This window comes from Pipra filicauda, unplaced genomic scaffold, assembly GCF_003945595.2.
Source record: "Pipra filicauda isolate LSUMZ 115617 unplaced genomic scaffold, ASM394559v2 scaffold194_size2289513_pilon, whole genome shotgun sequence".
Taxonomy (NCBI): domain Eukaryota; kingdom Metazoa; phylum Chordata; class Aves; order Passeriformes; family Pipridae; genus Pipra; species Pipra filicauda.
In genome coordinates, this window is record NW_024104303.1 from 973777 (window position 1) to 992349 (window position 18573).

An 18573-nucleotide genomic window follows, 5' to 3' on the forward strand; every position below is an offset into this window, starting at 1 on the left:
TTTAAGTTTTTCTTAGGTTCTAGTTTACTTTTTCTTTTACTTTCCCAAGCTGTACCTTTTTCTTTCCTTTTGAAGTTATTAGATTTTATACTATTTTGAATAAGGCAGGTGTGGATACTGGGTTTTCTCTCCCAAGGTTCTAGGGTTACTAGCAAGACACGAGCTGATGAGTAATGATAATGCAACGTGTTGTTGCAAAGTGTGGAATATCGTCTTAGAATGAGATTTTTAAATCTATTTTAAGCTGACTGACAAAGACTTTCCTAGTCAGTGAGAAAGGACACTCAGCCAGGGGAACAAACAGTTAGCATCCCTTAGTCAAGGACATCCTGGAATTAGTAAATATAATAAATCAAGATGACGTTGTACGTCTGTGTATACATTGCTAACTTGGCAGACATCTTAAGATCCATGCATCCCTTAGCTGAACTGTCTTCATTATAATACTAAAGATCACACCTACAGGTCAAAAAGACCCCATACCAGGTGAAGACCCTTCCCTTTGGCATATGCAGAAGTTAGCTGTGATTACAAAACTCGTATGGAAACTACTAACCAATAATAATAGAGAGACTGTACTTGCAAAGGTACTAACCCTGAAATTCTGAGTATAAACAACGGTGTGGAAAGTCCTGTTGGCTCATGCGATTTGTGGAAAATCACCGAGCAACCAGGCCTGAGCAAATCTGAAATAAATAATCCATGTCTCTCTCAAGTGTGTAATTACTGGCTTGTTACACATCAGGTAACGAATCCAATTTTCTGGACAACAATGTTGCCAACAAAAGCTGCAGGGCCCAGAAATCTCTTCCTTTTTCAGTCAAAGTAATTGGCAAGATTAATTCTAAACATACCACGCCATTAGCATACTAATGATAATGCAACCCTTTCTAGATCACTGAGCCTGTATTGCAGAGGAATGCTCCAGCAGCTTTATCTGCTTTGCATGCCCTCTCTTCATGGCAAACAACCATTGTGTATGGTTGGCCTGTCCCAGGAGAGGGCATCCACTTCCTCTTGCTCTCTGGGTTTGCTGTGTCAGAGGAGGCATTACTAGACCCAAAGCAGCCTTTTTTCACTTTCTATTTAGCCTTTTCATTGCAGGAGTGTTCCTGACAGCTCAGGTTTCTCTCCCTAAGCCACATCTTAGATTTCGTGATCCCCTTCTACAAGCTCAAATCAAGATCATCAACAAATAACAGTCTTTTCAAACAAACAAACAAAACCCACCACCAAAAAAAGTCATACTTTTTAAAAAAGATGAATATATCTTTCCTTCCTTCCTTCCTTCCTTCCTTCTTTCTCTCCTTCTTTCCTTCCTCCCTCCCTCCTTTTCTTCTTCTTTCCTATTCTTCCTTCCTTCCTTCTTTCCTCTTTCCTTCTTTCTTTCCTTCCTTCCTTCCTCCCTCCCTCCTTTCCTTCTTCTCTTTCCAATTCTTTCTTCCTTCCTTCCTTCCTTCCTTTCTTCCTTTTTTGTTCCAAAACTTGAAGTCTTCTCTGTTTTAGTCTTAACAAGCATGAGCATTTTATACTGTATAAGCATATCTTCTTTAAATATTTTTTTAAAATAGGAAACATTAGTAAAATTGTTCACAACAATAAGAAAAGTTCTTCTAGTCTCACTTTTCTCAACACAATATACTTTGACTCTTAAAGGATAGTATAAAGCGTATTTTACCATTGCACAGCTGATGCACACAAAGAGAAATTCTAACTTCAGTTAGAATAGAAAGAATTTCTAGCTTCAAACCAGGTGTCTGCATGATTGTAACTAACTTCTCCACCTTAAAGACAAACTTTGAAATAGATCTAACGAGAAAAAATGTGAGAATTTTACTAGGGCCTGATCTAACATGTATTTTAATTGATGAGATTCTCTTATTAACTTCTCCAAGCCATCAGCAGTACAGTTCAGCAATTCTTTCAATCACAAATAATGAACATGAACTACTTAAAATCTTTGTATATGATGTATATGATTTTTTGTATAACTGGCCCCACACATTGTAATTGTGGATAATCTTATGTGGATTCTTCTCATATCCAGAGGGCATACTGTAGGGTGTTACTGCTCATCCAACACTTTGCTTTTCAGTGAGTTTTGATTCAGACAGCCACTATCTTCCCTCATCTGATGGAGGTTTGGGTGCAGAGAGGGGTGGGGGTGGGGAGTTATTTATCTGTTTTTTAAATGTTGAGTTTATATATGTTGCCTATGTGCAGATTCTCTCCCTGACAAATAATGGAAAGAACCCATTCCACTTCTGCTAACAGAAGACTGGATTACAACACACTTTTAGCATTTGTATGTGGCAAATATTTGATCATTTTTGATAGCTTTGGTCTAGCTTCCAAGAACAGGAGAAAACAGAGGTAGAAAGTCTCACTCAAGGTATCAGCTATTAGGTTAGCTGCTGAGGCATGGTATGGTTCAGAAATAGTTTAGTGAGAGTCTAATATGATTTATCTTTATGAAATAATGTAGATGAACAGACAGGTATGAAAAAGTTGCACTTAAACTTTTGTGTTTCTTTTGAAAATCTCCATTGACCTGTACATATGTTTATGACAAATGCAGGGTCCAAATGAACCTGTATGTCACAAATTTAATTCTCCACCATCTTCTTACATACCTGTTATAGTAGGTATAATGCACTATTCACAAATAAGTTATTTCCTAGCCAAATAGTAATAATTGCCTACTCAAGTGTCTCGTCTGTAAAGACTATTTTCATGTTGTCTGGGTATGTACGGATTTATGTGTTAAAGGAAGGGTGTGTTTCTAACATGGATTTCTTTCTGGGTTTGTACAACACTTCTCAATACCTCAGGTGGCTGACACAACCACAAATCCTTTCTGGAGGTAATTTCCTGAGAATAGGAAGATTTGTGTAGTGGCATGTGTGAAAATTAGCTGACAGCAGATTTAGGTCCTGGGGAAAAAAACTGACTCTATCCTTCCTAGTATAAAGGAGTTTTGTCATTTGGCAACCAGTTGGCTGAAGTAAATTATGTTCAGCAACAACACATGGTCTAGACTGAGAAAGAACTTTGGGGAATATAAAGGACTTGTATCAGTTAATAATATTAATAATAATAATAATAAAAATGTTTTCACTTTGACACAGAGAAAACTACCTTGGAGAATGTGTGCTTGTGCACGTATTTATGCATTTGGAGTGGAAGAATTTGCTAATCAAGCTCTCCCAAAGTTGTTTGATTACCAACATAGGGATCATTTTTGAAAAAGAACAAAATTTCATTATATTTTTTGTCTTCCATCTGTCACCTCTTCTTTAGCTACACTGCTGAAAATAACTGAGATCCAGAGGGGCAGGAAAAGTAAAAAAAAAAAAAAGGAACTTCACAGATAATAAGGGACGAAAAACAGACAGTAGAAATTGAAAAAAAAAATATTACCTTTAGTTTGTTTTTTTTAATGCTTGCATTCCTTTTTCATCCAACCCAAACAGAAATCTTCTAAATTATCATAATTTGTCACATTGTCACAGAGAGAACAGTCTGTTAAGGAGATATCAGCAAGAATAGCAAACATTCCCTAAGTCAGTGTAACCAAAAAAGGCAGAGTGATGTGGACAAAAATGCTGTCATTTTTTAGGTAGAAAAATGTAGAGCCTGAAGACATGAAGAAGTATTAGCAGGAAACAAAGAAGCAAAAAAAAAAAAACAAATAAAAAAATAAAAGAAAAAGAAGAAAAAGGCAAAGAGGTTAAGTTGGGGAAGGGAAAGTTTCTAGGGAAACGGTAGGGTGCTGAAAAGGAGAAAGGAAGTTTTGTTGCTGTGTAAGTTTAAATGTCTAAATTTTGTATTCTTGAAGAAATGTCTTTATGAAATGCCTTCTAGCTAGGTCTTTTAATCGCATTCTTTTCAAAGGCCATTCCTCATTATATTGTTAGATTTAATTTTAATCCTACAGCTAAATTGTATACATATGGAATATGTGAATAATAACTGTATTTTATTAAGATTACTGAGTGTAGCAGAAACCATATCAATCATGTAGATAAGGAAATGTCACAGCAGATATCTTTTTTTTCTCTGCACCGTTGCTGAAAGTGCAGACATAGAATCACAGAATATCCCACAACGATCCAGCTCCAACGATCCAACTCCAACTCCTGGCCCTGCTCAGGACCAACCCCAGGGAGTCACACCATGTGCCTGAGAGCGTTGTCCAAACTCTTCTAGAACTCTGTCAGGCTTGGTGCTGTGACCACTTCCCTGGGGAGCCTGTTACAGCGCCCAACCACCCTCTGGATGAAGAACTTCTTTCTAACCTAAACTTCCCTGACACAATTTCAGGCCATTCTCTCGGATCCTATCACTGGTCATCACAGAGATCCATGTCTGTCCTCCTTCTTCCCTTCATGAGGAAGTTGTAGACTGCAGTGATGTCTCTCCTCTGTCTCCTCTTCTCCAGGCTGAACAGACAAAGTGCCCTCAGCCACTCCTCATACGGCTTCCTTGACCAGTACTCCCAGGCCCCCTTCCACAGGGCTACTTCAGTGTCTCATTCCCCAATCTGTCCATACATAAAGGGTTTCCCTGTCCCAGATGCAGAATCCAGCACTTTCCCTTGTTGAATTTTATATGGTTGGTGATTGTCCAATCCTCTAATTTGTCAAGGTCCTTCTGCCTTCAAGGGAGTCAACAACTCTTCCCAATTTAGTGTCATCAGGAAACTTAACTTAGTATACCTTTGAGTCCTGCATCCAAAACATCTTAATTAAGACAATTTCCTCTTTCTTAAGAGAACAGCAAAGCCAGGCTTAGAGTCATCTCAGATCATCTATCTGCCACTTTCTTGTAAGTCAAGGCCAATTTCCCTCTATCCCTGTTCAATAACACTTTACCTGATGAAGACCCAATTATGTCCCGATGCTTCTTTATTCACAGTATCTAACTTTAATTCTTTTGCCTTCATTTTATGCCCACCTTGGTAATGTTCCTATGACTGTTCCCTTAGAATCATAGAATCACAGAATCAGCTGGGTTAGAAAGGACCTCTGAGATCATCAAGTCCAATCATTAATCCAACATCGCCGTGGTTACCAGACCATGGTACTAAGTGCCACATCCACTCTCATCTTAAAAACCTCCAGGGACAGATAATCCACCACTTCTCTGAGCAGCCCTTTCCAATGCCTGATTACCCCCTCTGTAAAGAATTTCTTCCTAATATCCAACCTAAACCTCCCCTGGCACAGCTTAAAGCCATGCCCTCTTGTCTTACTGACAGCTGCCTGGGAGAAGAGACCAACCCCCACCTGGCTACAACCTCCTGTCAGGGAGTTGTAGAGAGTGATGAGGTCTCCCCTGAGACTCCTCTTCTCCAGGCTGAACAGCCCCAGCTCCCTCAGCCTCCCCTCATAGGACTTGTGTTTGAGTCCCTTTGCTGGCCTCGTTGCTCTTCTGTGGACCTGCTCCAGCCCCTCAATGTCCTTCCTGAACTGGACACAGCACTCGAGGTGTGGCCTCAACAGTGCTGAGCATAGGAGAAGAATCACTTCCCTGGTCCTGGTGGTCACACTGTTCCTGATCCAGGCCAGGATGCCATTGGCCTTCTTGGTCACCTGGGCCCACTGCTGGCTCATGTTCAGCTTGTAACTCCTCTTTTTTTTCCTCCAGAAAAAAAAATAATTTGTTCACTGTCTTTCTATCAGTCATGTTTTCTAGAACTCTACTGTTTTGCTAGACTGCTCTCGACTCTTTGACACTTTAAGTGCAGTGGCTCCGAGGAGACTTCTGTAATAATGCAGTTATTACGAGACCTCATTTTTTTGTTTATGCCTTCTAAGAGGAAGATTTTTAAAAAATAATGTTCTGCCTGTCATTTACTGAAACCCTTCAGGTCATTTCCTGCATAGCTGCAAGTTTTCTTCCATCCAAAATTTAATTTACTTGTTTTATATTGAAATTCATGCTAATTTCACAACAGTTTCTGGTGAACCTTCCTGTAATACAGCTGCCCCTTCTTGAAGTCACTGACTGGCAACTGCAGTCTGAAATAGACATCTAATCTAACTGTATAGATGATGCTTCCCAGCACTCTTACATAAATGTCATGTGCAACTGGTCTGGAGATGAAGGAAATCTTCTCCATTTTGTGATATACACAGGATGTGCTTTACTCTTACTTTGAAATTTTTTGTTTCTTTTTTGTTTGGTTTTTTCTCTGTCTAATGCGGCTCCCCTCACATAAAGGGATTTCCAGCTTTGCTTTCTATTTCTGCAAAGTTTTGAATGGCTTAAGAGTTTGTATTATTGGGAGAGCTCTCAACAAAATATCAAACAATCCGCCTCATATCAACAACAAATATTCTCACATGTAACAAAACCTCACACACTTCTCCCCTCCACATCTTACAGGTCACATGGACCTTGAATTTCTTCCAGTTCTTTTTTGGACACCTCAGCTGCTCTATCACAAATGTTCCAAATCCTGCTACATTGCATTCATGCCATATTCCTGTACAATCTCAGCTGTAGCCGTGGAATACTCCTTTTTTGATAGTGAATACCATTTGTGGAAGGACCTAGTGCATTTCAGTGCATGCAAGTTTTTTTGTTATCTATTTTTTCCAATTACAAAAAAGATACTTCCATTTAACCTTCTTTACCTGATTAAGTTTCCTTTAACCTCCATAAAGCAGACTGCCTGTAGTTGATAAGAAAACTCTCTAGAATAAAGACTAGGAAATAAGCACAAATGATGAGAGGTTGTCCTAGCCCTCCTCACAACATTTTAAGAGAAAACAAAAATACAAGAAAACATTTTTCCAATTTGTGATTTGCAATTGATAAAAAGAAAATGGTAGTCATTCTCATTCTCATTTCATTGATTTCTTCCCTTTTCCCATGTGCTTACTTCTTCTCACTTGACTGGCACTAAGTAGCACTTCTTTGCAGCTATGCTATAAAAGTTTGTTCCCCTGAGAATCTCTTGGAGACTCTGCTGTTGAAACAATAATTACAAGGAGGTGAAGTATTTGACTAATAAGCAGCAGGAGTCTGTAGGGGTCCAAAGCTGAATGACAAATGCCAATACTCACTTAAGGTTTGTTGGATCAACAAGCCAATATGGTGAAACCAATCCATCATCTTGTCACCAATTTTCCTTGCAGTCTCAGAAGCCTGCCAATTAAAGAAAAAAAATCTTGTAATTACTATACATCACTCAGCAGTGATTGCAGGCACATGATAAACAGGATTTTTGCTTTCCCTCTTCAGCATCTGATGTTGTGTGTTTTTATTTACACATTTTCTGAGGCTTCTGTGGATTCCAAACTAAACTTAGAGAGAAAAAAAATGTACCATAAATATACATAATTTGGATTTTAATTAGCATTCATTAAAGAAAGTTAAACTTCATGGCCAATTTAGAGAAGCAGCAGGCAAAATTTGGAGTACCAAACAGTGGGTTATTTCACTTGTTACTTTCACTGACAATGTGAAAGTTTCACTGACTCAGTGTTATGAATGCAGTCTCCAGACAGAACACAGATGAAAGCAAAACTGGACTTTTGGGAGGTCTGCCATTCCAGTATAATGTTCTAGCTCCAAACCCAGCAACAGAACACCAGCACCTACATACCTGGAGTATAAATATTGTTACAATAATAAAATAGCCAGACCCAGTGCTTGCTCCTACTTTTTACTTTAAACTCCTTCTGCTGGATTTGTTCCTCAAGTCTGAAAGGCTAGATATTAGCAACATAAATGTTACAGAAAAAAGATTTTTCTATTTAGTAGTGCAATACTTCTTTTCTTCCAGAAGCTATTAGATAGCATTAGTATAGGGCAGGAAGCAAAAAACCAAGATGTGGTACATGTGATTGCTTCCAACTAAACAGCACCTGCTTTATAATATTGAGCCTCAGATGAAGAAGTATTTTAAAAAAAGCAAAAAGTCAAGTATTTGCAAAGAGAATATGAGAAGATGGAAATCTGCTCAGTGATACTTTGCATCCAGAAAGAAGTGAAATACAGTTAACACTCACCAATTAATCGTTACTAATTGTGAACTAATTGTTTTACAGCATCCTCAGATGAGTTCTGTCATTCTGTAGCCTAATGTATTAACAGATTAGTTTCAGCCTCCTTTATTAAAGTGTAGTGTTGCCTCTCTGTATAAGACTCGAATAACATAACTCTAAAATGCAGTTCAAAAGTATGAAAGGGAGATGAAAACTTGGAGGCTGAATTTTTCACAAATGAAAATGCCATTATAAAACTGATTTTCCAAATAACTTCTTCCATGAATATCCCATACTTTTGTGCAATGACAGGTGGTGTATGCTTTTAAAACTCCTTCCTGAAGGAGTGGAGTCACCAGTGCAATCATGTGTAATTCTGATGATGATTTGGCATCCTTCATGATCTATTGAATTAAAACAGTTAAGTAAGTAGAAATTATTAATTTATTTATATATTTGCATTCTGGCTGAATGGTAAGTTTTAATTTAAGAATTACATTAAAATTCCTGTGGCCAGCAGGAATACAAAACTGAGATCCGAATTCTACGTATTGGTTTTTTGTCTTTTATCTGATGAACATGAAATTATCAAGACAGCATAAAAGATTTCCTGATCTCTTTCAAAAATCTGAGAACCACAACAATAAGAAGGCTTTACTTTTAAATATATTTTAATACATATGTACATTTAATTATCCACAGGCCAAGCAAAATACAATGAGGAAACAGCAGCTTTAGAAAGTAAAAAATCCTCCATTCTGAACTCCAGATAGCGGTGTCATTGCTGCAAAGTTGTTCACAGTTGGATACTGGAAACATTCCATTGTTTTCTGAACCTCTGCTTAAAAATTTCCAAAGGCAAACAAGCACAGTATTTCCAAAGGCAAACAAACACAATATTGCTACTACTATATATTTTAACCTGTTTCACAAGGAACTATTGAATTGGATCACAGTGTGACTGGATGTGGCATTTAGTGCCATGGTGTAGTGACCACGGTGGTAGTGGATCAAGGGTTGCACTTGATGGTCTCAGGCGTCCTTTCCAACCCAGCTGATTCTATGATTCTATGAATGAACACATGGAACAAATAAACATATTTATAACTAATCTACACTAATATTTTGTCCCTACTACAGTTACATAGCTTTATGGATTTCAAATCCAAGCTTAGGTACAAGATTCCAAACTTTTCTTAGTGGATTTAACCCTGCAGTTGAATTCTACAATACCTTCCCCTCAATAATCTTCTCAATTAATAATAAATAAGTACCTTAAAATTGTATGCTCCTGCTGGTGTTCCCAAGTGTCATATTGTTATTACAGAACTAGCAGAATGGTTTTAAGGAATATAGTTTTTTATGTTGTTGTTGTTTGGTGGTTTTTTAACCTAATTTTTGATAACGTTGTGTGAACACTTGGGGTGTTAAACTAGTCATGCATTAATGTATATTTAGTTTTTGTCCTGTTGTGGCAATGAGTAATGAATCATATCTGTGTGCTGGATGTGACTTAGTAAGAAGCATGCTGGACTTTAAAACTGGTGAGAACTTAAAATAATCCAGGTCTATATCATGAGCAATGAACTTTGCAGTGGAAAAGACAGCTCCGTTAAAAATTTTGGGACTCTGCAAAGGGCCACTGCAGTGCTGCTTCAGTTGTACCTGAAACATAGTGTCTTGCTGCCCTATTATTTGAAAACAGAGCAGCTTAACTGAGTGACAGAAATGCTGCTGAGTCTATCTGGTTTTGTCATCAAACCCAGTATATGTCAGTATATTGCATCATGGACATTTTGGCTGCTTTTCTTTTGTTTTTCCTTTTTTTTTTTTTTTTCCTTACAATGATGTTACATTACTAAGTGATATTTTAAATAAATGTGTCATATAATTTAATGAATCAACTTCACACATTATTTCAAAACCTGATACTGTGATACATGCTTTAGCAACTGCATTAGTGGTGTTTACACCTACCATTTAAGACACATAAGACAAATCCAAGTGTCAAAATTTGCTATCATTTTTCTAATCATTGAACAATATCCTTATGTGCAATTAAATTTTCATAGTAGAGATAACTGTGCCACTACAGCTAACAAGACGATTACACTTATTTTTACACTTCATTCAGCAATACAAAATGCTAATAATGCTGGTAATATAGTGACGTATTTTTTGTTTGGTTTGTTTTTGGGTTTTTGTTTGTTTGTTTGTTTGTTTGTTTTTGGTTTGGTTTGGTTTGGGTGTTAATTTTAAATGAATGAATACTTCAATTTGGTGAGATTTATCTGATTTGACTTTCATATGCAGGTTTAAAAAATATTTTCTGATTGTTTAGAGCTGAAAAAGCGAGTAACAATGAATAACTTATCAAATTAAGTTACCATGCTTTTTAGCTCACTGAATATTTATATAAAAATCCTCATTCTCTTGAACGTGTTCAGTATTTGAATTTACCCATGGATTAAGTGTGGACTCCCACACTTAATACTCAGTTTTAAGTTTTTTTTAAGTTTAAGTCTGAGTTTTAAATACTCAGACCCAAGTTATGTTACTTATGACTGATCAGATAGCATAATTCCAATTTGGGTTCTTTAAGTATGCATTCAAATGCTTTTCATCTGTGCTGTTTTGTAAACAAAATCTAAAATGGAGGCTTCAGTACCACATTTTGCTACTTTGACTTACATGGTTCCCCTGTTCATATGGATTAAGACTTGACTTTATGACAAGCCAAGCTTCTTAGAAAGTAAGATACTGCTCGTTACCAACCATGACTCAGGCTGAGAATACCCTAACTCGACACAGCTCTGAATACAGTTACCCCTCCATCTTGAAAGGGACTGTTCATCAAGGTTCTCAGATACCACAACTCTCAGCTTGTTGCATCAAAATAAGCCACTTCCATTTCCATTTCATCCTACTGGAAGGATAGGGAAGGTAGTGACAGATGATGAATATATTCTAGTCCACTTACTGTCTTTACACCTGGGACAAATAGGGATATGAAAGGTCTAAGATATTCCACACAGCTTTCCAGGTCTGCTCGGTAGTAAGAAAGGATCCTCTGTCATGTCCTTAGAGCAGTTTGTTGACCTTTGCAGCCATGTTAGGAATGGTAAAACCATAAAATAAATGCGTGGCATCTTGTCCTGTGTTCAACTGAAGTTCAATTTTTGAGTGATTTCCATAGCAACTGGGGCCTCTTCAAAGTAAGGCAAATATTCCCTATATTTGAAGTTCTGTTGGAGTATTGCATTTATATAGCATAGTTGAACTTTGAAATAATCTAAAAATCAGTTGTGGGAATTGTACTCCAAATAGACCTTACAGATATTTTAAAATATTAAATCACAGGTTGGACCATTAGAATTCTGTACTCTTCATATACCTCACCTCTTCACATCCCGGGATAGTCAGCACACAGCCTTTGCTGAGCCTGAATGTAGCCCTTACAGAGACACTGTAGGAAAAATATTGCTTTCTCTCTGTTTGGTTAATTCACTGCCTTCTGTACCCAAGAAAGGAAAAAACCAGTAGCGTGACACCTCTGATCTGATCATGCCAAAACATATAGTGGAAAAGAAAAAACACAAAGTTTACAAGAGAGTCTGTTCTTGTGCCTTTTCTAGTATGTATTTATAGATTCAGGTTATACACATTACTGGATAAAAACCCCAATATTTAAGTACTTCTCAGAGCACTTTAGACAATCTTCATTACTAACAAAATAAAGATGCTGAGAATTTTGGAAAATTCGAGAATTTGCTGAAAGCAATGCAGTGTTCTAAAAGGAGTATTTTGTGTTAGCAAAACAGGTAGCCAATATTCTGATTTCAACCTCTTTCATGGTTCTTTTTCATTTTTATGCATATATTTAGGAGTTACTGAAATAAATCCTCAGACTCCAGTTTTAATGTAGCTTGACAAATGTATTGTCATGTGGAGCAATTGCACAGAGTTTAAGGGTATTAACTTTTGGAAGAAAAACATGAACTCTGCTGGATAATTTGGTCAGCCACAGAAAGAGCTAACTGATTTGGATAATGTAGCTATTATAAAACAAATTGCATGTGATACTGGTGATATTATTAGTAACCCCTATGGTACAGCCAATTAACTATAACAGGAATTAGCTGGAACCAGAACACTCCTTGTGTAAACTGTACACAATGAATGACAACATAACCTAAAACAAAAGCAGATACATTTCTTGATCTATTTTACCTTCTTGTATAGTGATGAGATTTTTAGGTGGAGATTTTTTTTATGTGGAGGTTCATCTTAATAAATGGAGATGTTATTCAAGCATGCTCCTAATCCACTAAAGTAGACATTTTACTGTTGCCTAAGGAACTGCGTGCAAACAGGATTTCCTCTGAGAAGTGTCTTTCAGTTGGACCACTCTGGATCTTATCATTGAAAGCTGTATGAGAAGACAATGGCTGTGATGAAAATATCACAGAGGTGATAGCAAAAGAAGCTAATCACAAGGTTTGAATAACTGAGAAAACAAAATTTTTTACTTCTAATTTTTGGTTTGAAATATTCTTCTTTCCCTAATCAATATTTCTTTAAATCCTGGTAATTAAGCAGTTTTATTAAAAAATACCTTGATAAAAAAAAATTATTATTAGGTTGGTGAGATTCAAAGTAACTCATCAAACTGAAAAAATCCAAACCCTTCAGCTTTTTAGAGTGTGGAATGTATTCTTCACTGCATAACAGATTCTTTCTAATTTTTTATCAGGAACAAGGACCTTTTCCATTTATTTTAGCTGTAGGCAAGACATTGGTAGAAAAAGCTGTCTGCTTACATCAAGATGGCTCTATGAAAAAAAAAAAGTTGAATGCAATGAAGAAATGCTGAACAGAGCTCTCAGATATTTTCTATACATGTCTTTGTACACATGTAGGTAACAGAAAAAACCCTAACAACAAAAGTCACGTCAATCAGGTATTTTCTGGGATATTGTTATATAATATATTGTGTATAATATATTTACTATATACACCATATACTATATACTATATACTTAGAAGAAAATAAAGAATTTTTCCTTGTGTTGAGTTCTTAACAATTATCTTTTGTCAAGAAAAGAAAAGAAACATATGGAAAAAGATCTAATGCAACAATATATTACCCCTGGAAACAGGATTAAGTTCATAAAAAATATACTGCTTTGTGAGCAACATGCCTCATCCAATCCTACATTTTTTTTACCACACTGTCAGATTTTGTTATATTCGGTTGTATTGACATGAATTTAGAATTATTTTCATTGGTGTCAATATTTCATCAAGTTTACAGTGGAGTAACTATTGCTCCTATGGCAACTTCTCTGTTACAACATTTGCGTTTTTCCCAGTATGCAGAACTGAATGAATGGGATTGATGGGGAATCTGCTTTTATTACAGAATTTTCAGTGTGGGGTGGAGGAACATAGGGATTTCTGCCTATCCAACAGGCTCAACTAGAAAGAAATTTAGTTTTTTAAATGGAAGTCTGTCTTCTAGTTCTGGTGCTTATACTCACAATGTAACTCCAGTTCAGGAACGTTTGTGATAATTAAGTTAAGGTATTTTTATATTTGACATGATAAACAAACAAACTGTGTCCCATCACTTTTTTTAAACCTCTCTTGAATTCAGAATCATTTATTTTGTCTTTTAATGGCAAAATTTGCCCTTTAAAACTACAAACAAAGGGCATTCTCTCAATTCCTCCAAAAATATTGGTGACTGTGTCTTTAATAATTTATTTTCATCACTGCGTTCAATATTATTGAATATTAATGTTTATATAAACACTGAACTTTTTTGATAAATTTAATTTCCGTTAAAATCTTTTAGGGATCGATCTGTAGTATCTCTAATCAAAGTACTGCCTTTTCTCTGGCACTATTTTAATTTACATACTGCTTCATAATACTTAATTACATTAGCATATTTTTTGTGGGTGGCCTTTTACAGTTGTTCCCTGAGCAGATTGTTATGGACCTTTATAATGTTCCATTATTTTTTTTTAATATTTTAGCATTTAAAAATTGTACAGATATGAAAGCATCATGAAAAGGTGATGCCATCAGTGACAGCCTGAAAAAAAATCATTATAAACAGCAAAAAAATTGCAACTGGGATTGCAAAAAAATCAAGAGCCTACATAATAAAATCTGTGTCCAGGATATATAATAATATCTGAGATATAGTCTGTTGACTATGACCAGCAAGCTCAAGGAGTTCATGATCCTAATTCAGAAGACTTACTGGGGTCTCCACACTTGTTTTTTCCTCTCTGTGACCTTATATACATCAGAGCAGCTCAACTTTCGCAAGGAAGTCCTCATTTTAGGGGCTTCAGCCTTGTGGCTCCCATAGGAGGATGATTTCCAGGAATCCTTAGTGTTGACAGATTTCCTTATTCAGCGTCCATATTCACTGTCAACTGTAGGCACATTCAGGTATTTCCAGGCCTCTATAGCTCAGACATATTGCAGTCTTCAGGGCTGAGCTCTTAACTAGGGACACAAATAGAACTGCAGAACTCCACGCAGATCTCTTCTTTGTGCAAAGATAACCTTTCTGAGCACACAGCTCTGCTCTGTCCTCTTGCAGCTGAGGCTCACCTTGCTCTTGCATCGGTTATACAAGGCTGCCTTGCAAGTCCTATGTAAAACAAGTCATGATCTTGTCCAACACCACCTCTATCTGAAAACAGTGTCCCTGAAACAATTTAGACACTGTAATTTAACTTCTAGACAGCATCATTCTATCTTTGACAGAAATTACTCTTGAGGCAATCACCATCTTCTCAATTCACCTGTATCAGTAGCTCCTACTAGGATTAAGGAGTTAAACACGACTGCAGATGAGAGAGTAGACCCTTAAGAGTGTCCAGAATACTAAATCAGTATTTTTATCTTACAGAAATGATTTCAAAAGAGAATGAGCTCCAAGCATGTCTTCACAGCCAATAGCCATAAACTGAAAGTTACTCCTTCTGTGCATAAAGGTTTGTAAAGACTGATTTTATTTTACCAGCACACTAGAAATGCAGTATAATCTAAATAAATGGTGGGAAAATCTGTATTTCTATGTAAAAATACTCAATTAACTTAGCCCTCTTAAAATGACAGCAGATTTTTTAAATGTAGGTAAAGGAAACAGGAGTTCTGAAAGTGATGGAAGAAGCATGCCTTTGAGGAAGTTCTTACATGGTATTAGCTTGCCTTGTCTTTAAAAATTTTCATATGACCCCATGAAGTGGAACTTTAATGAACAGGTAGAAGAGCTCTTTAAAACTGGCTCAGAAGAATCTCTTTCATCTCACGTGCTTCACATGTTTTCAGCTGAAGGTCTAAGCTTGAGGTTAGACTGAGGACGAGAAGGTTGTATTATGAAGAAGCTTGTAGGAGAATTCTTTGATACTTGGCCAAGATCAAGAGAAAAGAATGAAAATTAGCCGTATCTCTCAGGACAAATTCCATATCTGCTACTTTTAGGTCACAAGCAAAGGACACATCCTCAGAAAGGAGTTCCTCAGAAGAAAGGGCAAAAGCACCTCTATGGCATCTTGTCAGCTTCTTATTTTAATAGTTGCCAAAAAGATCAATTCAGCTTTTAGCATATGGCAGCACAGCCTTGAGGCTGCACTACATTATGTCTGTGTCCTTACTTCCAGCAGCTAGGAATTACTAGAGCATAGAGAGTTATTGGCTATCTCCCTTTCTGCAGTAATTAAGATGGAGAAATATTTCACAGGGAGTTTCTACGGGATATTTCTCATGGATAAAGGAAGATGAATTGTGGTATTTTATGCACAGATTCCTATTTTGAAAATATGGGGAAACATGCGGAACTTGAAGGTGTCACAGCCCTGCAGTATTGAACAAAACCAGGCATGAAGCATAGCTCAGATACCCCTTTTTCAGCAGTTCTGTTGCTTTCAACTGAAAAAACAGGCAATTCTTTCTGTGCAGTCCAGATCCCAGTCCATTCAATGACAAGAGGAAACCTCATATTTACAGTAAAGGTCCTCTATCTTGCTAGAACAACTAAAAGAATGCCAAGTGACACTACTCATGCAGTGTGTTGAAATAAGTGCTTTAGCAAGGTTTTTAACGGTGCCATTCTGTGACTACTAGGAATAAAGTGTACATTGCCTTCCATAATCTTAATCCAATATATGAAGTATTTCTAGACACATACAGATACTTTGGGCAGCCAAGAAGAAATGTGCTAGGAGTCAGTTATTACAAAATTAAGGACAGCCATCATAAAACAAAAATAGATAACCTCACCTCACTTGAATTCTCAAAATATATCTGAAAACCGTATCATGGGCAACAGTGCACATAAGAATGAAGAACTCCAAAGGCCTGTGGAAAGAGAATCATACTGATTGAATAGGAAACACTCATGTCCCTCTTTCCAGAGCATTCTTGGACACAGTATGGGGACTATGCTCCTGTGCTGCTAAAACAGGGGTGAAAGACCTTTGACATCTCTGTGACTGTGTCCAGCACCCTTCATTCTCTATTTCATACCTCCAGGCAGAACCTCACCCTTGCAACACAGCAGGTATTCACTTGGGCTTAATTCATGTACCTACATTCATAGAAATATATTGGGCAGAATTGTGAAAGGACTAAGCACAAAGAGTGATGCTGAATCACAAAGACCTGGATAGTTAATTGAAATTTGGTCTAATCAAAAAGAATTTTACAAGAAAGAAGAAGATATCTTTACCTGTCCTCTGGACTTCTGTGCAATGGGAAAATGCAACCGAGAGTAAGTTGGTAATATATGTGGTCTTCCAAAAGTCTTTTGATAGGGTCTTATACTCAGCTCTGCACAAAACGTAGGGACTGAAACTATTAAAATACTGCTAATGATCAAACATATGGTTCATACAATTATTAGTTTTCATCATGAAAAAATTCTGGCAGTTAAGCTTCTGAGTTTCCATATTGAGAATTACAATAAATATGTTTATAGTTAATTTAGTTGGGTGCATGCTGGTGAAAGGAGAGTGGCAAGGGAAAACAAGTGACAGAATATAAAACTAAGGAACTATGGAGGAAGTTGCCTAATGAAGGTAATAACATCTTATCCATAAAACACTCAACTTTAGATTTGGCTGGCTTTGCACAGGAAGGGTGTATTAGAACATATTGGAAAGTAGGAAGTTCTGACAGCAGGAAACAAATGTGCTTAGAGACAGAAAAAGATGCTATAGAAGACAAATGGCAATGAGAACTGACCTTTGGAGAAAATGAACTAGAAAGAAGCAGGTGTTCAAAACAGTGGCATTATGCATAAAAAAGGGAAGGGTCTGGTTTACTTCCTCATTCAATAATCATAAATGTTGAATGCAGCCAGACAATATTGTCTGTGTTTAAAAATAATCAATTGCTTATTCCCAGCAACACTGAAATAGTTGATGGCCATCATTGCACAGAGCACTAACACAGTCAATAACTTAGCAGGTCACTGGACATAAGAAGAAAAAGTAGAGAAAAAATATTAAGGATTAAAACAGGCAGCATCAAGTTCAGAAATGTTTCTTTTTGGGGAAGAGATTTAAAACTTTCTGACTACTAAACAAAGAAATCTTCAACTAATCATTATCACTGCAAAGGGAATGTCTTACAACTGTTTCTGAGACAATTAGTAATTTGCAGTAATTTTACACTGAATTATTTGGACCTTTGATTTCATACATTTCATACAAGTAGGATTTGTAAAATTCCTGCTTCTATTACTTCAATTTAACTGAAGAGAATAAAGCTGTTTTGGGATAATGTCCTAAAATGTTAATGTTTTCCATTGTGATACTATTCCTAAAACATCTTCCACGTCAGATACACATGTATTTCACAAGGAATCAGTCAAAAAATTATTAAATTTTAATCAATATGATGATCCTTATGCTTAATAAGATTTTATACTTTGAAAGAGAGATTCAAGATGAAAGAACTTCTTTGAAATTCATAACGATCCAGACAAAACTTGAGATCTTTTCATCTGCTGTCTGAAAAGTCCAAAAATTAGATGTGTGAAAACCTTTCACTTTTTCCTTTTTAAAAGTAGTCTTTTAGGCAGGGATAGTCCTGCACTGATTGTAAGGAGCAGGAAAGAGCAGGAGGATAGGTATGTATGATTTCCACAAATCCAAACTAAATTATTGCTTCGGGTACTTGTTTCATGCCTGTTCAGAAATCTGCTATTTATCTACTTTATTCATGAATTTTACTGGAATCATGAGCTAGCATTCTCTGCTTCCTAATTTGTATGTGCAGATCAAACTTCAACAGAAATTGTATCTGTCTAGTCAGTATGGTTTCACTGTTTGCAGGAATGAAATGATCCTCTGAATTGTGTTTATATCACACTGATGATATAGTAGGAAGTTAAATTGCAATATAATTGTTAACTGCTCATTTCTGCTTTAAGACTTGTTCAGAAATGTGCCTAGCAATATAACCATTTATCCTGTGCATGTCTGAAAGCTATATTATTTGTTATAATTTAAAAAAAAATACCAGAAGAAATTAGAAATTAAATATGCCC